A 22,723-nucleotide genomic window follows, 5' to 3' on the forward strand; every position below is an offset into this window, starting at 1 on the left:
GCTACTCACTCCTATCCCTATGTTAGGCCCTTTTCAGCAGCTGCTACAGATTGTTTTTCCAAGTATGTTTCCTTGAATTGCCCAAGTCCCAGGCAGGAGCTGTTAGATGCTGTTTTCCTTCCCACTCCCCCATCTCAGAAACATTTTCTGTGAGCTTGAAATCATAAAGACAAACCGAAGCTCATGCACTCTTCTCTTCCTCATTACTAAATCCAAACTGATCCTTTCAAAAAAAAGAAATGCTTTACAGATTGGTCATTCTCCAGCCCAGGAAACAATTCCTTCCCATTCACATCCACACGGTGCACTCCTGGGGACTGGGCAGGCTGATAGGGGCAGTTTGGTTGCATGGAAAGAAAGGGGCATTAAAATGGTGAGCAAGGCTGTTCTGGAGAAGGATGGGCCAGAGCTGTCTCAGTCCAGCCCCTGGTTATTCTGGGCACTAATGCATTCTGTGGAAACTCAGGCAGAGGTTTTAAGAGCTGATTGTTTGGACAGGTAAAAGCTTTGGAATGATCTATGCACTTTGTATGTGCAGGCGATGCTTCATTTTTATATTCAAAGTGCATCAGGACATGAAAGGAGCCAATTTCAACCTAGTCTGCAAATGACACCTAAGCCCAGCCTGTGAAACATGTGTTACCTGAAGGGCATTTACGAGGATGTCTATGCAGATTTCATTTTTCTTAAGAAACCTTTTTCTTCCCTGCAGGATTAGAGGTGGAAATAGGATAGGTTTGGGACCTAACCTCACAATCAGGGAAAGGAGAGAGGCAAAGGGCTTTGTCCGGGTAGCTCCCCAGTACCATTACGTTAAACCAGCAGTGAACTGGAAGCTTCTCCAAAGCTGTGGGAGCCAAATGTCCCACCCTGTTTGCCTGTGGCTGCTGGGTTAATTTTTCTCCTTTTGAGGTCTGAATCCTTCAAAGCTTTGTTTTGTATGGGTAAAAAAAAACCTAGCTGCAGCCTATGGAGAGACCTGGAAACCATTTGGTACAGAAAGATCACAGGACTCTGGGAATGAATGCAGACTTCTTTTTAACTGAAAAGAATACATACATTTAAAGAGCAGAACATGCAAATACATTCATAATGGCCGCTATCAGGAGCTGCTGGCAGTTTCTCTGAGCAGAAAAGTCCTTGTCTTGGAGATTTCTGCTATCCCTCAGGCTTCTGTCCATTTCTATGTTGTTACTTGCAGTGTTTAAGCCCCATTAAGTTTAAGTGCATAAATTTTCTTTGGCTATTCAACCCCAGCCACTTTTGGGAAGGATTTGGCCAGAATCCCTGAACCTAAAATAATCAAACGTCTGTCTTTCTGTTAAAAAGGCTGCCATTTATCTGACAAGCAGTGCAAAACAGAATAGGTAGCTCAGTACAAGCATCCTCTGAGGAACCTGTTGTTGCAAAACCAGGCAAGTGGCTTGCACGTGAGCAGATAAAGTACCTTTACCAATACCCAGGTTGTTGCACGGCATGTCAGTATCTTTAGTTTCATAACACATATTACTTTTATTATCAGCCTCTTGGTTTCTACCGCTCTCTTTTAGAAATATTACAGCCACAACTTCTAACCTTTACAGGCTCATCCAAGGAGCATGGCCTTTCAGACTCTCCTTTCGCGAGTATTTGTTGTGCTCCAGGTGAGGATGTCTTTGTTTCAGGATTGTTCTGGGCATGAGAAATAAAAATCAAAATGGAGATGGTGGCCAGCACAAAGAACCAACCAAAGTAATTCTAATGAATTTCTTTCCATACCTGCCAATCCACCCTCCCCTGCAGGAAAAACAACTCTCAGACGAATAAAGCATATGGCACAGAAGATGGAGCGCCGATGCCAAGTTTGTCTTTGCCTTAGCAGAACTCGCTGCAAAATGCTGAATCTGCAGATCTTCTCCTGGAATACACTCTTCAAGAGAAAGGGGAAAGCATATTCCCACCACCTTTTTTTAGCTGGGCTTGTGCGCTCTCACTGTTTAAATCCTCAGTGGGTAGGACATTATTGTGGCTGCAGTGCTGGGCAGACACACGGTACTACGTTCAAACTAGTTGCTGTGGATAGCAGTGCATGTGGCAGCAGCAGAGAAAACCCATCAGTGAGGTGGACTAAATATTTGAGAAGGATCTGAAGCCCACACTAACCTGCCTTCTGTGTGCATGTGTGCTAACTAGCTGCGATGACTGCCGTTTTGGCAAGCAGGCATGCCTGCTGCCGTGTGGTTAGACACCCTGTTCCTGGCCATGGTTTGTTATCCAGTTGGTGTTTATGTTGCCGGGAATATATGAGGCGAAAAGTGAGGCGTTCAGTCTAAGTCCCTCCATCATGACTTGCTCTACAGTGAGCGGACAGACAGCCACCCCCACTGGTTATAGTTTTAGGTTATTTATCCTAAAATAGGTGTGGAGCACTGTAAGAAGGTGCCTCTCTCTCTCTCCATAAGCTCAGAGAAAACCCTCAGTGGCAGCTCAGCCTGTGGCCAGCCATTACAGGTCTCTCTGCTCCCAACTCAGCCCCATCAAGTGAGGCTCTGGGAGGACACGTTGCTGGTGGGTCCTGATGTGGCACAAGTAAATAGGACCTCGCCACCAACCTGCTTAGCTCTCTTCTGAAGGGCGTAGGATGCCGGAGGAACTGTAATTTAAGTGCCTCTTAGCAGTACGCCTCTCCACGGTTGGGTGACAGCTGAAGAGGAGGTTTGAGTGTCTAAATTAAGAAGTTAGGCATCTAAGGCCTTTATTGGACCTACCTCTGCAGCGACTGAAGCTGTGCAGACTTATATAAAAGGAAAAAATCCCCTGCCGAGTTACTTTCATCTTCCAGACAGCTATGGAAATGTTTGCGTGGTGTACTCTCACAGACATGTTTCTTCTGTAGGCACTCTCAGACCCGAGAGATGAGGCCATCATTTTACCTGGACACGTGCCATGGAGATAGACCATGGCTTGGGCGAGGGGTGCTGCTCTCTCAGGACCTCTTGCAGCACTTTGGCTTGGAGATGTTTCGTAAGGTGGGAGGTGAAGTCCCCACCTTTGGACCCATGTGTCAGGAAAGCCTCCCGCTGTGGGTAAGAGATGCCTCTCTTTCCAGAAAGTAGAAGATACCTGACAGGGTGATGAAATTAATGGGCTGGGGAGCTCCTTTGTTTAAACGAATGCTGGGAGAGGCGGGAGGAGGCTTGATTTTTCACATGGTTAATGTTCACAATCCTCTTTTTAGTCCTCTCATGGCAACCTGTGTACTTTGCAGTTCAAAGGCACATGAATCTCTGCTCAGCAGAAATGTAAATGTTTTGATAAAACTGTTCTTAACAAATTTGATTCATTTAATAAACTTGATTAACTGCAGAGCTTTATGGTCTTTAATTGGGAAGGATTTACTCTAAATTACCATTTTTTGTAATTTTGTAAAAAACGTGGCGGTACGCAGGATCTTTCTGCCTTGGCGGTGGCGTGGGACGTGCCTGCCTCTGGCAACCAGCCGTTCCCCTGCAGCTTCACATGTTTCAGACCCCTGGAGACCTTCGGGTGCTGAGCCTGCCCGCGAGGCCAGGCAGATGCCGGGCAAACGGCAGGATGGACATGCAGCTGGAAGCGTCTCAATAGACTCCATTTCTTTTCTCTTGTGTTTGCATCTCCTAGATGATTAATCTCCCCTTCCAGTAAGAATTCAGCATGCCTCTTCTTCTGACAAGTCCCACAAGAAAGGAAGCACGGTCCTCCACAACAGCCCTCTCCTTGTTTTGGTTCATAACCAGCCTTGGCCTGCACTGGGTTTTCAAAGCCTGGCTGAACAAAGTCCCCAGGTTACCAGGAGAAAGAGAAAAAAAGGGTTGATCAGAAAATCTCAGCTTGGGTACACGTCACAACTGGTCTTTCTTCTCTTCCATTTAATGTGGCAGACTGACAGGCTGTAAAATACATCCAGCTGGAAAGAAGATCGTTTTGTCTTACTCTGCCCAGCCTCATTTTTCAGAGCTGAATGTCCAGTCATATACCTGTGCGAAACCTCCAAGACCCTGGAGGCTTAATGCAGCAATATTATTTTTTTTAATGGGCAGCTTATTGTCCACATTACATTTTTCTGTGCCTTTTGGTCAATATCCCAGACTAGAGAAACCAAGGAGAGATCGAAAACACATGAACTCTCCCCTTAAATTCAGAGTCTGCCCAAAGCACCGGAGCAACTGGAGCATCGACACAGTCTCTGCACCAGCGGGTTTGCTCTTTGCTCGGCGAGCACGGGTCTCCCATTGCACTGCCGCTGCTCGGCAGGTCTCGGGGGTCTTGTCATCAAAATGCATGGGCTGAGCAACATGGTTTTGCAGCTCTCTTCAGACAGCTTTGCACTTTTACTCCCGCCTGACTCTGAAGTGGAATGGCCCCTGAGAAAATGGTGTATTTCATAAGAAAGGAATGTTTTTCATCCTCTCCTAGCACCTCCATGGTCCTTCTGCGTGTACGGCTCTCACAGGCTGGCGTGGTGCAGGAGGAGACATTTCTAACAGCAAACAACCCGGTTCCTCTTTCTCCTTTGACATTTCTACATGATACGAAAAGCTGTCGGTCATTCCCCAAAAGTTCGTATTTGATACTTTTTTGCTTTTTTCTTTTTTTTTTTTCCCCACAGATTAAACATTCACATGTCATATCCTGTACAAGCAGTTGTTTTAATGGATGTGCTGCCAACAAAGACACTTGGGTTTAAGTGGCTGATCCTTTGCAACCATAAGGGCTTTTAATGAAGGGTTTTGTCTTCATAAGGCCAAAATCTTCTTTATCCAGCTTTGGCTTTTGAAAGAAACACTGCAAATATTTTTGGATTGGATGTGAAATGTTGTATAAATTCTGTTATAACAAGGTAGAAAATCTGTCCTTTCCTTATTAATAGACTATATATCAAAACAGGGAGGGTTAAAGCCTAAATGGTTTTCTACACTATAAATTCATCAGACTTTTACATCCCCAGCAAGGGGAGTATTTAAAAACAGAAGAAATGTGTAAAAATAAATTAAATATGAAACTAAAGAAACATGTGTGTGTGTTTGGTGGGTTTTGTTGTTGGGTTTTTTTTTTTAAACTAGATTTAGCTTTTCTTTTCAACTCCTCGTCTCTGAAGTTGCTTGCACTTCGGTGCTGTGCATCCTGACGCCCGAAGGGCTCTGGCAGGAGCAGGCAGGGACACGGGAGCCCCAAATGACTCTTCACAAAGGCAGAGATTCAGAGCTGTCCTTCAAAATGATTTCAGTTCATGCTGCAGCCACTGTGGCATGTGGTTGAGGCTGAGGAGGCCACAGCTTATTGGTGCAGTCAGAGGAAACAGTGAAAAGCTTCTTCAGTGTTCAGGATGCAGCATGGTTTGGGTGGCTTGGAAAAAGAAAGTCTTATTGCTGGTTACTGGATCAGAGGAGAAAGCAGCTACGTGTTGCTGATTACCTCCTGGGAGAAGTAGCAGATGACTGACAACTTTTAAATTGCTCTTTCATTGTGCCATGTGAACTGCACATGGAGACTGGAGCTGCACCAAAGGCTGTTGCATCACAGATCATGCTCTCAGCAGAGCTTTGCAGAAAAAAAATGAAAGTAAATGGTGTTATTTTCAGCCTGAACAGTGAGCAAGTTCTCAGTATCTAAATGAGAGCCCTTGAAGTAAGCTCCAGGTGTTGCAGGAAGTGGTGGAGGTGACTCAGTAAATGTCACACTTCCCTCCAAGTCAGTTCTGAAGTGGTGTCCAAAAATAACATTTCATGGGCATCTGACTGTTTGAGATGGCTCTGCTTTTTCATGAAACACAAAACTAGTGCTACCTGGCACCTTCCTGATTTTACACCACCTTTCTTGTCACAAGTGTTTGCCTTTATCTTCCTGTCTTTGTTCTTCCCTATAAAGGCAAAGATATGACAAGTTAAGTCCTGTAGGTCTCTAAAAACAAGCATTAACCCCTTTCATTCTCGTTCCATTGCTTTGATGCATTTTCTTAAGTATTTATGCCCCTTGACTGACTGATATTTCCTCCACTGTTTTAGTCCAAGATATTTTTCTTTGCAACTTGCCCTGTTCAAGCATTGGTGGGGGCGACTAAGCAGCTGCTGGGTTCAAGCAGGCAGAGAGTTGTGCAATGGAAAAGAAAAACCTTTCATGTCTAACAGTGCAGACTTTCACATGCCGGTGTGTGTTATATGCAGGCAGTGGGAGAGGGCAACCGAACCCCACCGCCTCTGAGACGGGGTTGAGGGCAGCCAGCTCACCCCAGCCCACCTCTTCAGTGGTAAGCAAGTGGCTGGTTACTGTCATGCCTGTGGTCTTTACGGCTCTCCATGTGCCCGTAGGTGTGCTGGTGGGAAGATGCTTCACGCTCAGCCTGTGGCTTGGTCATGTGGGAATTTCAGCAGCAATGCCAATGCGGGATCTTGTTAATCCATGGCCCAAGAGTTGACCCCTTCCCTGGGGGAAGGGGAAACGTTCCTACCCCACAGCAGAGGGGGTCAGCAAGGGTAGAAAAAAATCCTTATTGATTGCACTGGATACTGAGAAGTCCCAGGAAGAAAGAGGAAGGGAGTTTGGAGTACAAAGTGTTAGGTAGAAGAAGAAGTGTGGGCATCATCCCAAATCCTCTCTCCCTGAATGCAGACTTAGGAAACCAGGTGACGTGGACGGGGCCACAGTCAGAGAAGCATCATCTACTTGTGCGTGGGCACTGCAGGCTGTGGGTGCCAGGCAGGCAGAGGCATCAGGATCCTTGCTATTCCTCATGGACAAGTCCGGTAAACTTCTGTAACCACCGTCTAGTCTAGATTTTTGTAAACTAGCACTTCTGTTTTTATCTGAGCCTCATCTGAGAGTGATTTTAAGGCAGTTGTCTAACCACAGGGTGTTCGCTCTTGCAGCTACAGCAATGCTTTAGACCAGGCACTGGTACCTCCTTAAAGGTAACCCTAACACACTACTACAAGGAGAGATCTCAACCCCAAACCACCCCAGCCCGGAGGGACTTTTCTCGCAGCGGTGGGTTAGGTGCTGGGTCCTGGAGACAGCCTCGGCCACGCTGTTAGCTGCTCTGGCTGGTGATGGACAACGCTTGCCGTGGCCGCTGTGCCGGGGGGAGAGCTCTGCGGAGGTGCAGCGGGGCGGGCAGGCTGCCTGCCCACAGCCCAGCCCTCCCGGGTGGCACGCAGCAAACCGCATCTCGAGCCAGCAGTGAAATCACCCCAGAGCCCCTTGCCTTAGCATGAACCGTCACCTCCTGCTTTCGCAATGACGAGATTTCGTATCCTTCTCACAGCAGCTCTTTTTCTGGAGCTGCCCGCGCTGCAGGCCAGCCCATCCAACCACCTTCCCCCGGCGGAGGCTGGGGCTGAGCTGGATGCTCCTGCCGCTCCGTGTCCACCCCCATGGCCAGGCCTTCGCACACCTGTGGGGCGAGTGCTCGTGTTTGAGGAGCAGCTCCCTCCCCCGTCGCCGCAGCCTGCGGGAGCACGATGTGGGCTGGGAACGGAGACGGGGACGGGACGGAAGGGAAAGCCCTGTGCTGTCCTGCGGGATCCCAGTGTGCCCAGGCAGGGACCGTCCCTCTGTGTCCATCCTCCTCTGCAGCACTGGCAAGCACGTTGTCCTAAATACGTGCTCCCTCTCCTTCCCCTTCTCAGCCAGTGCCCTCTGTGCTTGTGCCTCGTGTCAGGGTGCCTGGATCCACCCGGGCTACTTGTACAAGTCAGTATCTGGTGAGCAGTGGTGCTGGGGCTCTTCCAATTCCATGCCCAGGGCAGATGGATGAGCTGGAAGTGCCTGCATTACCAGCTCAGTACAGGCTGGGGCTGTCCTTTGGAGCAAACCTGGCTGCTCCCATACACTCTGTTTCAGTCCACCTTGTGGGGTGGCCTCAGAGTGTGTAGGCTGGGTTCCCTGTGGAGGAGACTAGACTGGAAGATGCTCTCCAGGACCACCCCATCCGCTTCCCACATCAGTCCCTGGGGCCAGACTGCAGCTCGTCTAAAATGTGTGTTACACGGATGCCATATCCTCAGGCCCGAGTGCTTTGCCCTACCGATCCGGTCCTGTTTGGCTGCATGACTTGCTTTTGTAGCCACAGCCCTTGTGACTGCTGCTGGGATAAGTAAGCAAACCTGAGCTCTCTCAGTGGGGGACACGGTCCAGCCTTCTGGGACGTTATGGTACGCTGAAATTGGTACCAGGCAACTTTGACACACCAAAGTGTGAGCTGTAGCAGTTCAGCAGTGCTGGCTGAAACCCACGGTGCCTGGGCAAGGCGGATGACAGGTGTGATGGGAACCACCGCAGTTGTCCCAAAGCGAGACCCTGAGGTCTTTGTCTTCAGTTCTCTGCTGCAAATGGGGAGTCGCAACATTTCTGTGATGGGGGTCAGAGGGATCTTGCAGTCCTTGAAAGACCATGGGGCACTACAGTGAGGGGCACTGCAGAAGCACTTGGCTGGCAGCACCCCCTCAGCCATGTCCCTATGCCGTGCCTGTGGTCCCCAGATGGGATGCAGAGGTGCGAGAGGGCAGGCAAAAGGCACAGAGGCCAAGGGATAGATTTTGTTTCTGAGCACTCGTACATCAGAGGTGGTGGAGTTTTTGTCTGCAGGTCATTTAAACCCTGTAAGTACAGAAAATGTGGGCTGTTTTGGTTGTCATTTATACCGAGGAGATTATGTGTGCGTGTCCCCATTATGCATCGCATTTCCCGGCACACAGAGCAAGCTTTCAGGGCTTCTGTTGTTCTGCTTCAAAAATTCCTACCTTTTTGTTGACTTAGATGAAGGAATCCTTTGGAGAATGATGTCACCTGCGCCTCAAATACTTAGAAGTTTTTGATCATGAGTTTTGGATGGCTTCAGGGTCAGGCTCGCTGATTTACAAAGCATATGCACCTGCTCTTCAAAACTTGTCAAATAGGGAAGCAATTTGTGTATGGTTGGGAGAGGTGCTCACATGCTTGAAGTTTTGGGTTTTTTGCTGTGTCTTTACAATTTCTGAGTCCCTGGGGCTTTTTACTGTTTCTTTCAAGCAGACCCAAATGGCTTATGAGGAGCACAAGGCTTTGGCCCTTTGAGTGCAGGAGTAGGTAGCTCCGAGACGCGGTCAGCCCTAAAAGCAGCTTCTTGTGTGGACCCTTCTCAGTTTTCTCTGGGAAGGAGCGGTCACAAAGCACCCTGCCTGTCCTTGCGAGCCCATCCGAGACCACAGGAAACCCCCCCCCCCCCGTGTTGTATTAACGGGATCGCATTTGTACCCTTTCCAAGCAGCGATGGCAGCCGTTGTCCTAGGAAGAGGACAGCCGAGTTTGCAGGTCCGGCAGCCCCTGGAGCGGCAGGGGCGGGCTGTGCCTCTCTGACCTTTGCAGTGGGCTCAGCCCTGATGAGCCGGTCAGCCCAGCTCCCTCTGCTGAGGCTGCGAAGCTGGCAGAGCCGAAATGTCCAGGCAGATTTCTCTGAAAAGGTCAAAGTAGCGCAGCTTGGTGGTGCTGGCAAGGGAATGGCTGAGAGCGGATTTCGGGCTCGTTCCTGGGACAACAGCTGTGGGGTGGGAGCTCACCCTGGCCCCCCGGCACTGGTTGTGGGGGGACCCTGACTGCCGCCCGCCCCGGCGGTGGCGTCTGGGGGTCTGGAGGGACACCCCGGCACGTCGCGCGGTTCGCTTGGGGTCTGGCGGCTGCGGTTCCTGCCAGGGCAGGCAGCCATTGCAGGGGATGATTCAGAGCCGCTCAGCAGGGCAGCAGCTTTCTCGTGGGGAAGTGCAAACAGCCCCTCCGCAGGCAGGCGCAGGTGGGTGGGAGCAGGGGTGGGGAACACGCCAGGACGCGGGCTGGCACAGCAGCACGGGTGGAAAGGCGCCACCAGAGCACCAGTTATGCCGGCGCTCAACACGACGCTTGGGAGGTGCCGTGGGAAGCGGTGTGGGGCCGGTTGTCCTTGAGCTGGCTCAGGGTTTACATCAATCCCCCCAAAACCCACGAGCCCCTGGACGCGCTGGCCCCCATCGGGTGGCTGCGAACCATCCCCAAGTGTTTCTGCCGGGTGTGAGCAGAGCTGTAGCCTGTGGGGCAATACGGCTGCGCCTGCTGCCCTCCTTACAGGTACGATGCTACTTAGCAGGACTTTGCATAGTTTCTCAAAGGGAAGGATTTGGCAAGACGGAAAAGAGGAAATGCAAATTTTTTCCTTTATTTTCATTTTTTTGCTAGGGAAGCCACAGCCTTACGAAGTCACCATTCATTTTAGCAGCCAAGGCAGCTGCACACACATCAGATTCGGTGACCGGATGCTGTGGTCCGGTTATGTGTGTAGTCGATGCAAAGCTTGGAAAATAATAAACACAAGCTTCCCTGAGCAGGGCACGTCCGTTATTGCATGCACGCTGTAATTCAGGAACTAGCAGATGTCTGAGCTTCGTGCCCAGCCTGACAGAGACACAAGAAGGGAACCGGTTCAGGGTTTGTGCACAGCTGCACCGGTCAGATGACTCTCCTGGGTGAACCTGCCCCCAAACCAGCCCTGTTTTATCATAGCAGGGACTCTGACCTTTGTTTGGTCACAAAAATACCATCTTGGAAAGCTCTCTGAAGGCTTTGTAAAGAAGGAGCGTGGTAGTAATAATAGGTCAGGGGCGGCCCCGTAAAGGACCCTTTGCCTGCTGGCTGAGATGCGCAGCCCTCTCCCTCCACATGCCTGTCACCAGGGTTGGTCAGAGGCAATCACAAAAGACGTTGTCAAGGGGCCTGGCTCATGGAATGGTTAACATTTTTGGTTGCGTTTGTCCGGAGGTGACAGGGTGTTGCTCTGCCTGGTGGTCTTGTTCCCACTTTCAGGCAAGTGGTGCAGCCTTGCCCACAGTGTGGGTGGCTCAGACTCATGACCAGCCCGTGGCTGTTTGGTGGCCGGGGTGACAGGTCTTGGCAACTGCTGTCGGATCCTGTGCCATGAAACCAGTGTGCGTTGGCAACCTCAGCCCACGCTGAGCAAGCCAGGCTAGGTTTCTCACCATCGGGACCTTCTTGCCTGGAACTTAAAACCTGGGCTCAGGATCTGCTCTCAGGTGGTGGCGTGGCCAAAGGCTGTCTGAAGACAGCTCTGCAGATCGATGTAGCCAGGACTCGACCACATCTCCAAACATAGCTGAAAAAGAGAACAGGAGAAGCCTGTGGATTTCCTTTCAACCTCATCTGCCATGGCTGGGCACATCGTGCTGCAGACTGCTGTGGCCACAGCTGAGCTGTTAAAATGCTCAGTCAGAGAGCCTGAAGCTGTGTAGGCAAGGCTCTGGGGTGCCTTTCCTACGCTTTGGCGAGACCATGGAAGAAAGTAGGCTACCGCCTGGGCTGTGCCTCTTGGGCGTGAAAATGGGAGAGGGTTTTCTTTTAAATGAAAGTGCTGCTTAGCAGAGTTACGTATTCACCAACGCTCCTTTTCTTTCAAAGTCCAGAGGGTAATTGTCTTTGTCTACTGTGTAAAGTGATAGGGACTTCCCATTTGCAGGAATAAGGAAGCATAGGTTGGTGGCTAAAACTCAGGAGTGGCAACTCGGAGATATGAGCTCCATTAACCTGTGGGCACTGCCACGCTGAGTCGTAATTATGGATCGCTATTAATTCCTTCCACTATTTTTCTCCAAAACACACTGGTGAAGGTTGCAAATGAATCCTGAAAGACACGGTTGTCAAAGGGACCTCAGCAGGCAACTCTGCAGAAAAGGCTAACATTGTGCAACACTTATCTATAAAAATCTGTGACTCCTTCCCTGAAGACCAGCACCCGAGGAGGTGTGAGGTGCAGTGTTTGCAGCAAAGCCCAGCCCGTAGCTATGGCCCCGAGGGAATCATAGCTACTCCTGCCAAGTACGACTTGGTTCAAGACCTCTTCCTCAACCTTTACAGCAGCATGTTAAGTTTCATAGCTTAACTTTAAACAAGAAGCACAAAATGCCCCTCAGAACAGCAGGCAGAATGCTGCCAAATTACATGGGTGACCAGAAGGAAATCAGGAGATCAGGGTATGGAAGGACAAGAGGAATGTGCCAAAATTGGTGATCACATAATTTGTTTGCAATGAGTCACAGTCTTCCACTTTCACACATTCCCCCGAGCCTCCTGCACAACGATGTACTGTCTGTCTGTCTTTGTGGTGTTTTGTGAAAGGACCTTGTCTCTCGGCTCTCCTGGACAGTCCTCTTTTCCCTTGTCTGCCCTGGTGATCCTGCAACACGACAATGCCTGCAGTATCGTTTCATTAACACATCTGATTTTTAATGCTTCAGCGATATTTATTTAAGTCCTCTGTCCGCACCGGGGAAAAAAATTTCTCCTTTTACCAAGAGGAGCCTAATGGAAAGGGCATTTCATGAAAGGAACAAAAGTTTGGGAAGAGGGGAAAAGTCAAATGAGTGCAAACACCGATCAAAGCAGTTCTCTTGCTCAAAACGAATACTAAGAAAACTTGCTCAGTGGGTCATGATGAGCTCATTCAGTCCACTCGATTACTGGAAAAATTTTCCACTTTGAGAAGTATGCGTGTGTCTGTGTTGAGTCAGAACCTGGCACAGTGGCTTCAGTACACATTTTTGTTATAAAAAAGTCCCTCTTTGTCTTTTGCAATCCCCCAAAAATCCTGGCCCAAACACTTTCTATGTTTCATGTTTTTTACATAGAAGATGTGGGCACTGTAGTGTTACGTTTCGCCTGGAAGGTGGTGTCTTCGGGCCTAGGGTGGGTCCATTTTCCTACCTGCAACACTTCAGCCTTGTGCATCCTTTTATTTGCTGTCCAACTGCCTTTTATTTAGTATACAAATAACGGTGTATGAAAAAGTTGCAAGTGTACACCTGCTTATGCTCACATGCAGAAACTGCATTTTGAAGAGTTTGCTGAAAGCATAGCAAAATTTTTCTGCTGAACTTCTTGGCATATTTTCAATGCAAAGCTGGCAGCTATTGTATAATGCCTCCAGCCTACAGTACAGGGGGGCCTCAGAGAAAATGATGTGTTCGGTGAGACTGAGAAAACACAGTCACAGACACCACAGAGCTACGCTGGGATGGGCACAGCAGTTGTGGGGAGGGTCATGGTCAAATACGCTATTTCAAGTCAAATCTGAGATGAGGATGTGTTCTTAGCCACAGGAAAAGTGTTGTCTTAGTCAGAACGGTTAATCATGCAACACGAAGAGAAATACGTACTGTAAGTCCTCATGATTTCTGTTTCCAACAGCTTTTTTCCTCCTCTGAAATGACTTGCATATATTTTGGTGCTGCTCATTCGCAATATGGTAGCATCTGCGCTCTGGCTTTGTTGATGGAAAGCTGGAGGTTCTCCGGGTGGTATGAGCCATGCTTCTGTCACAGAGTTAACCTCCATGTGCCTCTTTTCGGGAGGCAGGCAGACAGAGAGAAAGAGAGGAAAAAAAAATATCCTGCTGACGTCAATGAAGACCACACTGTACTGGATAATATTACCATGTACCTCAACCGCCCACTCCCTTTAATTTACTAGAAACTAAGCAAGCTGTTTTGAAACCCATCGCTTCCAGCGTGTTTGCACTGTTCTCCCTCGACCAAAGGCTATTAATTGTCAGGAGCTTGAAAGCTACCTGATTCCTTGTTCAAAGCACTGAGACAGAGGGGATTTCCATGAGTAATAATTTCAGTCTGTGCCTGTGCAGCGCACCGTAGGCTAGAGTAAATTGATCCAGCTGCTTGCAAGACTAGATGGAAAAGTGCCCGGGGGGGCCGGGAGCACATCACCAGATGGAGCTGGATGCTGTTGTCATCACATGGGGCTCCCCAGCTGCTGGGCATGCTCGGGCTCGACTTCCACCATAAGCAGGGAGCGCTCAGCCTTCCTGTCTGTGCTGACTTGCAATGCGAGGCAAATTCGCCAGCACATGTTGCAACGTCTTCTCTTGTAATAAAAAGGATAATTTTAGATTAGCCAGAACTGTCATCTTTTTTTTTTTTTTTTTTCCTTCTTCTCTCTTTTCCTCCCTGCTTACTGTCCTCACCATGCTGACCCCAGTATTTTGTGCCTGTGTTTTGCTCGGCAGCAACCTTCTCTGTGACTGAGACTATAAAAGCTTCCAAGAGGCCAGCTACCTCTACAAATAATAAAAATTGGCAGGATTAACCTGTAACCCGAGGCGACGAAAATACAGATTCCACTAGCCAGATGGCAGAGTTCAAAGATCCACTCACTTCCTGGCGGAGGTTGCACAAGTTAGTTTTTATCCTTGTTAAAAAGAAATAAGAAGTGAAAACATAGCAATAAAATGTGTGCTGCTTGCTATCTCTGGTTTTAATCACATTTATTTTATTTCTTTGTGTTTTGTTATTAGAGATCTTAGGAAAATACATTCTTTCTCTCTTCTGGAGATGTTTAAACCCTGCTTGGATTTTTTTTTGTTACTTTGCTGGGGTGTTTGTACGATCAATTCCGTTTAGTCTATTGGAAGAAGAGCATTATATAGGAAGAACTAATTAACATATCAGGAATGCAATTCACTTTTTTTATGAAAAGAACAATTCGGTTCGGGTTGCAGGGAAAAGAGGTGGCACCCTGGATTGCGGGAGAGCCCGGAGCTGGCAGCGCGACGGCGGCTGCCCAGTGCAAGCTGGGCGAGAGCCAGGTGTGCTCAGGGGGTCTGGGGGCTGCCTGAGCTCTCCAGCGAGTTCGCAGAGGGAGAGATCCCCATCGCAAACGAGGTGCAAAGCCATTAACAAGGTTGCCCGAGCACGGGCTGCGCAGTGGTGGGGCAGGGGCGGCGGGGAAAGGCATCCCCCGAGTGCTGGCACTGCGTGCTGGGGATAAGAAATAGGGCACGGAGGCTTTGCCTCCCAGCTGCACAGCAGCTTGCTTGGCAGGAGAAAGTCACTTTACAGAGGGGGACACTGGAGCAGGGAGGCGGGATGTGGTTTCTGCAGGGAGTGGCAGGACCGGGACTAGCGCAGGGATGTCCCACTCCGTGCCCCGGGCACCCACCACGCTCCCCAGGCAGGGCCGGCCAGCCAGCGCTTTTCACAAACAAACAACAAATCCACTCCATCTCTTTACCTTCCCTCTTAGTCCCCTCTGACAAAACCAACGTATGTGGACAGTGTTGCAGAATGGGGAGCTTATCGCACCCCTCCCGAATCAGTGGTAGGTAGTAAATTTACTGGAGGGAGAGGATTGGGGCATGCTAATCCGAGAGCAGCTCTCGGTTCTTCTTTCTCTGGTCTTGACCATATGACTTTCTTCACAAGCAAAGTGTTCACTGTGGGAAGAAAGGCTGCAAAGTGTGAGGTTTAGATAAGAGCCTGTGTGCCTTGCTATCATGTGGCTGTCATGAAGTGTACACAAAGGTAAACGGCTCAGCCAGCAGATTGCAGAATCAGGAGTGGAAGAATAAAGTTCATGGGTTGTTTTTGTGACGGTTTGTCCTCCCTCACCGGCTGGGCCATTAATGAGAACAGAAGTTATGCTGCTGGCAGGGTTTCGGAGCAGGCTGCAGGTACCCTTCAGGAGAGCAGCACTGGGAGTTCCAGGCAGGGAGTTTATGATTAATTTTGCAGGCATTTATTGTGCAATGCGAGATGGCCACCGGCCAGCTCAGAAGTTAAGCCAGAAGATGACTGTCAAATGAAACTGTTACGTTTGGCAGATCTTTCCAAAGCTGCTGTGCAAAACAGGCATACTGAAGCTGATCTCTGGATTTTCCAGACCCTCTGTACGGCATATTCTTGTACAGCAGTCTTCTTCGTTTTCCCCTTTTCGGCAGAAGAATTAGGTTTGACTTGCAGGCCACATGGATTTTAGGTCAGGATTTATACTACAGGCAGCCCTCTCCATGCCTTGCATTTACCAGCAAACCTCTCCTTCTGGTAATTCCTCCTTTAACGATCTTACACGGAACCAGCTCTGCATCACTTGGCTGTCTGAAAACAAAACCGTGTTTTCTTTGAAAAGCCTATTTAGCCCAGATGAAGGTGAGGAGGAGATGAAAAGGCTGGTGGTGCGAAGTGAGCCCTGCCCGTGCAAGCAGATTGCAATAGAAATTTCCCTCTTGTGTGGCTTACCCCAAGCTAAGGTCAGTGAGTTAACTCTGTTTGGACACCGTCTGGCATGAATACTTCAACGATAAAGCTTAATGTGTAACCGAGGGCTTTTTTTCCTTCTCTGTCAGCAGTTGGCAAGAAGATACTGTAAATAAGGCTCCCTGTGAGTAAATAGATATGTGTAGAGAGGGGAGGGGAGCACCGCAGTAAGCAGTTTTGAAATTCATGCCAGCGTTGCTTCAAGTGATAAGGTTATTTGAGTAACCTGCAAACCATACGGATGCACAGGTTTCAAAAACAGGAAAGCGTCTTGTTTAAAAACCTTCTGAGGCAACCCGAGGGCTTAGAAAAGAAACTGGCTTTGCGGTTAAGTGATTGTACTTCCTTATTGATATCAGGATTGAGGTGGTGCAAGGCCTGACGGGACGGCGGTGCTGCGGGTGGTGAGTGGGGCGGCTGCGATGACCACGTTTGCACCCGGCCAAGGGGCTTTCTGGAGGGATGAGAAATCTCAAAGTTTCCCTTTTCATTTCCTCTTTGGAAGTGTCAGAAGGGTGGGTTGGTTTTTTTTTCTCACTCTCTTTTTCAGTAACATAGTAAGAAATAAGTAAATAATCCAAGGGGGCTGAGATCCTCAGAGGATGCTCTGTTTCTGAGCTCGCCCCGTGCCCGGCTCCCATCGGCCGTGGCCCTGCCCCGCGCCCCGCGGGGATGGCCGGTGCTGTGCCGGCTGCCTGGCTCCCGGCGCTGCCAGCCCGGCACCCAAACGGGTCCCTTTGGGAGGGCAGGGCGCAGTGCTTTTCTGAGGGGTGTAAACGTGGACATGCAGAATTTGCTGATGCTTTTGGAAAGCCTGATGGCTACATTTCTCCGTAGATCAACCAAAGCCACGTACTTTCTGTTTGACCTTTGTTTTGGATTAAGAAAAATCAGCCCACGAGATCTGAAGTTAAGTTTCCACAGGAGAGAGAAATGCATATGCCTGGGCGCACGTGACTGTCGACGCGCACGTGCCTTGCTGAACACAGCGTGACCCCTGCTTGCGTTGGCAGCACGCTCCTTGGGGATTTACAGAGCTGATACCTAGAAAACACAAGTCTTTCTTACCTGAAATGACATAGCTGACACAGTTCCAACACACTCTGTTATTATTTATTAAACAGAAGTCAAAGCGCAAATCTGGGATACAGGCTTTCTCTTTCCCAGCGCACGTGGTTTCCAGCGGAGGTTGGGTTTGGGTACGCCCGTTCTTTGAGCACTTGGGGTTGGGCAGGGACCTGAGCAGGCCCCTTCCCAAAGGGACGGCTCTTCTCCTCATGGAAGCAGATGGGATATTGCAGTCCCACCCTGGCTTCTCCTCCCTACCCGCCTTGCCTTCCAGGGTATCCACCTCAGCTGGTTTCCTTACTGGTGGCAGCTGGGGTGCCGGCCACATCGGAGTTACAGCAGACATGGCTTTGGCCCATCAGGTCTTGTATTTTGATTGCTCTTCAACTGAAATGTCAATGGCTTCTCAGTCAGCTTACAGCAAAGAAAATGTTTGAAAAACTTTAGGAAATTAATTTAGCTAGACTTGGAGCAAAGTTTTTTGGCTAGAATTTCAGGCTCCAGCCAACACAGCAGACTTTTGCCAACTCATTGCCTTGGTCCTAGCAGCCAGCAATGAAAAGAGAGAAAAAAAGAAAGAAAAAAATCCCCTCCATTGCCCCTTAGATTTAATTGTGCTTTTTTGTAAGCCTCATAAATCCTGCTGAAATCACGTCATCAAGCCACAGGGAAACTGAAACCTTGCCCAAGGCAGGAGCCAGCAGGGCTGTTCAAGCTGGAAGGGTTACATTCAGGGACGAGTTCAATGCACTGCAGTCTTGTTTTGAATGGGAATGTGCTTGTCTCTGTGTGTGTGTGTGTGTGAGAGGCACCTGGGTGCAGGAGACGGTCCTGCCTTTTTCCTCTTTGGATGTCAGAAAACCTACAAGAGGAAGAGCGGCACGAGTGGAGGCAAAGCAGACATCCTCGCTGCCGCCCCCGAGAGCCTTTCAAGTGCTTTTCCTCTTGTGATGCGGCGAGGGGGAGCAGGAAGGGAGGGACGGGGACTTGCACCAAACGGGCCTGTCCAAGCACTTTATTTTTTCCTTTGGGCATCAGACAGACGGAGGGAGGAGGATTAAAAAATAAAGACGTCTAAACTGAACTCCTGAGGGTTTTCTTCCCCTTCTTTCTTGTGGTGCTTTGTTATAATTTTTTTGCATGTAACGCCCAGCCAGGAAGAGAAAAGAGAGTTTCAGCTTGGAGGCAGAGCCTCCTTGCTGCCTCCGGTGCGGTCTCTCGGTCACAGCTCTCCTGGACACGGGGTGGGTGATGCCCCGCTGGGAGACCAGCTGCATCTCCCCAGGGGAAACCAGGGTCTCCCCAGCTCCAGCCCGGCCAGCCCAAACATCACCATCCGTATTTCACGGGAGGGGTGTGCGCGAAAAGGCCGGCAAGGTTTCGGCAAGCACGTTTTTTAGCTTTTCACCGGTGGGGCCGAGAGCGAGGTTTGGCCCAAAGCAGCGGCTGGCACTGCGCAGGGGCACGGTTGCTTGTCCGTGAAAGCGGGGTGTCACGTCGTGCCCCGCTGTGCATCTCCCTTCGCCTCCGTGGCAGACAGCCCTGAAGTGCTCCCGCAGACCCTCGTCTCTCCAGAAGGGATAAAGCAAACGGCAGCAGGCTTTGATGGGGGCTGAGCTATCGCCAGCAGTGTTTAGTCACCCATCTACGGGCTGCAGCAGAAGCTGAAAACGTTTGCTTATTTTTATTCGGCTTTTTTTTCCCCCACCTCGCACAGTAAAATATGTGTAAAAGCACAAGGGGATAAGGCTCCCTCCCGCCAAGCGTCAAGCCGAGCCCCCTCAGCTCTGCAAAGGCCTGGCACCCTGACCTTTGCCTTCGGTCAGGCTTTTTTTCAGACTCATCATTATTTTGGCTGCATTTGTACTGCGGAGGAATGCAGGTGTTTCCTCTGTTCCCACCCGCGTGCCCATGCTCTGATTTCTGAAAGGCCGGGGAGGCTGCTCATGCGTGTCCTGTCGTGCTCAAGGAGGCATTTGAGGAAAATGTGGATGCAGTTCAGGCAAATGACGAGGGAAACGACGCATTTGCATGCACTTGCATGTAAGTGTAATTCAGGCAGGCAACGTGCCGAGCTTGCTTGAAAATCTGGCCCATGTTTTCCCATTTGTGGGTTGCTTTTTTAAGTTAATAAAAGGCAAACAACTCATTCCTCCATTTGATCTGTAATAACCTGAGCTGGTTCCCCTGGAAAGCTTATTTGTTCTCCTTGGCTGCTGAAGTGGATGCCGAATTTTGAGCATCCTGAGAAGAGACGGTGTGCATATGGGGTTCTTTGTTGCCGAAGCTTTTGTTGGATGATTATGAGACTCATTTATATAGCTGTTTATGTATTAAAATTGTTGGGTTGCCGGGAGCTACGGATAAGCGCTCCTTGTTTGACATATCTCTAAATAAATATAGAGGCACATTATTAATGGATACAGCTTTAAAAGCAAACACCAAGAGATGCACTTACAATAAGGGGAGGAAAAACCAAGGTTACATCATGTTGCTAGAAGCCAATTGCTTTGTTTTCTAAAATGTTTCTCTGTAGGACACAGATGATTTTTTTGACTCATTCAGTGTTTGAGCATCCAGAAAGTCTCACGGTTGTTCCAAAATTCTTTCAACAGCGTCCCAAATGGCATTAACAGACGGTTACAGTATTTTACTGTCCAGCGTATCCTTTTTCCCCAATGGACTCATGTTTGATAGGGAGGTTTTAGAAGGAATATTTTTGTATTTCTGGAAAACTGTGTTCCTGCTGAGGGAGGAATCGGCATTCGGGGGCTTTTCAAATCACATCATTTTGCAGTCTCGAGAGGAGTGGCTGTCCCTGGGCTTGTCCATGTGTGTGAGTGCAAGCGTACCTATGGGTGAATGCCGTGGGTCACCAGCAGAAGATGGAAGCCTGCTGCTCCCACTGTCACGCTGCTAATCCTTTAGGTTCCTAGCTATGGCCGCCACAAGGAAACATCTCCTAAAAGTGTAGCCGCTTCCCTAACTGGCAGTTACAAACTGGCTTGTGCACTCTCTGCCCCCCTCCTCTGTATAGCTGTGTTCCTGTCACTGTGCTGCCTCCTCCTCCTCCTCCTCCTCCTCCTCAGCCTTCTCAGCCTTGAAGCCAGAAGCTCCTACCCGGCTCTTGCTCATGGCCTTGCTGTTTGCTCCTCAGCCCCACCAGGAACCGGTTGTTATTTGTTTTGGACCCGAAGGGCACAGATTCAAGCAAGGCTGTGACCGAGCACAGGTTGCCCTGCCTCCACATGGGGAGCAAACCAGGGGTTCAGGACTGCAGGTCAGGTCGAGAGCTGACAGCTGGTGTCCCTCTGCTCTCGCTGCGGAAAGATTGAGGCTTTTGCTGCCATTCACGCCCTGAGCCAACAACCTGCGGTCTTGGATGGAGGAACCACTGCCAGCCGCCTCTTCCAGGGGCTCAGACCTCCGCGCTCAGCAAAACCCATGTGATGACATTTGAGACATGGGACTGAAAACTGCCTGCCCATCTTCCTCACGGAGCTGCAGCAGCGCTCCCAGGGCTGCGGGAGTATCCTGCCTTGGCAAGTTCGTCGGCTGCATCCTTGCGCACACCTCAGCGACCCTGTTGTGCCAGCAAAAGCCTGCAGCGCAAACCTGGCTGCAGGCTGTAGTTTTTGTGGGCACGGACTAGCTTTCCACTGCACGCCTGCTGTGCCCTGGGGGCAGCCCAGGACCCCCAGCCCTCCCTCAGCAAAGCTGAGTGCAGGGATGCTAATGCTGGCCCAAGGGAGACGTATGGCTGGATGAGACCCCTCCTGCTCCTCACCAGGTTTCGTCTCGGTCATTACTGCTCATCCAATTAACAAATAAACACACCGTGCTTGGAAAACCATTGAAGGAGCAGCTTGGCCGGATGAAGCAGCGAGACCCCTCGGCGTGGGCATGCAAGAGGCGTGTTAGCTATTTGAGCTATCTGAGCCCTCAGAGGGGGCGGAGAGGCTCCTTGCGGCTCGTCTGGCTCCGTCCTGGGACACACAAGCCCCCAGGCTGAGGGCTGGTGGCTCTCCCGAGGGTGGAAGTGGGGCAGGCCTCATTATTGCGTGCTTAGCTGGCCCCTTCAAGTGGCTGGCCTCTTCCCTATGCGGTTGTTTTCATAGCGATCTCATCTGTAGGTGGGTGAATTGTTCTCTTCCTCGACTGGCGCTGCTCCTGCAGGCTAGGAGGGTTTTGGCTGGGGTGCTCCTGTTTGTTTGCTCTAGGAAAGTGGTGTGCATTCACCTACTGTGGGGAGGGTGCGGGCACGGCAGCCGGCGTGCCTCTGATCCCTGCAGCGGCCGCTTTCGGAGCCAAGGCTCCTCAGACCGCTGCCGTTTTCTGGAAGCACGTCCCTCGGCATCGCCCGGGCTGCTGCCACGAGCAAGGATGGTTCCCCAGCCCGACCCTTTGCTCCGCAAATGGCATCCCCGAGAGGTGCAGCCTTGCAGCTGGGCGGCTGCAGGAGCGTCACCGACCCAGCTGGATGCGGGCGACCCCCTGCGAGCAGCCCTGGCTGTGGTGTCTGTGCTTCGCTGGGTGAAAGTCACTGTCCCCAATCCTGCCACCCTCCAAGCAGTGATGTGGTGTCCGAGCAGCGGCTTCTCCCTGTGGTGCCCGGGGTCCCACGGGCTGGGGACCACGCACAGAGGTGCAACACATGGCGGAAGGGAAAGGAGGGAAGAGTGAAAGAAGACAAAAGGTTTAACAAAAAGTGCAGCCCAGTTACAGTATTGGACGTGGCCAGCATTGCCCCAAACCCTTACTCCAGTTCATGTGCCTGTGTTGCAGGGGTGCGGCAAGATGGCAAAGGGCGCTCATGGGCTGGACGGGAGGTGTGCGTGTGCGAGTCGGATTCTGAAAAACTGGGAGACTGGCAGGAGGGAACAACACCTCTGGCAGCAGTCTACCATCAGAACGAGAACTGCCGTGGCACCTCTAACCCAACTCAAGGAGGCATTATCGCCAGCACCTCGGCCAGGCTCTGGGGGCTTTTGCAGTCCACCACCTCCAACCAGCTAGAATTCGGTTGTCCTGAATGAGTCCTTGCCCCGCTCCTGTGAGAGCAGCCCTCTGTCAAACTGCGGGATGACCCTCCCGAGGAAAGGGAACAGAGCTGGCTTTCATCCGCGTGCTTTTAAACATCAGCTGCGTCCCTCTTGGCAGGCAGCCACTTGCCACCTTTGTCGCTGCGCGCTTCGCCGCGTGCGCCGGGGTGCTCGCGGTACGAGGCGCTCACTCCTTGCGCTCCTCAAACGGGCAAGCGAAATTGCATGGTATCAAGCTGAATATATTTAACTTTTGGTTAACTTGCAGACTTCCACTACATGGAGGAGCTTTTGGAAGTGATGAAGGAGACAGAAGTGTTGGAAAATATGGAGAGAGAGAATTAAAGGGCAGGCTGGGCTGATCAAACTCCAGCCAAAAAAAATCTCCAAAGCAGCAAACCAGAGATGGATGAAGAATTGCCAGTGAGTCAGGGGGAAGGAATGGCAGCATTGTCTCTTGTTTAAGCAAAGAATCTCTAATGGAAGAAGATGAAGTGCCAGGGAACTAATATCCCTCTGCAGCAATTGTTTGATCCC

The sequence above is a fragment of the Accipiter gentilis genome, chromosome 28, assembly GCF_929443795.1.
Source record: "Accipiter gentilis chromosome 28, bAccGen1.1, whole genome shotgun sequence".
In the NCBI taxonomy this organism is placed as follows: Eukaryota; Metazoa; Chordata; class Aves; order Accipitriformes; family Accipitridae; genus Astur; species Astur gentilis.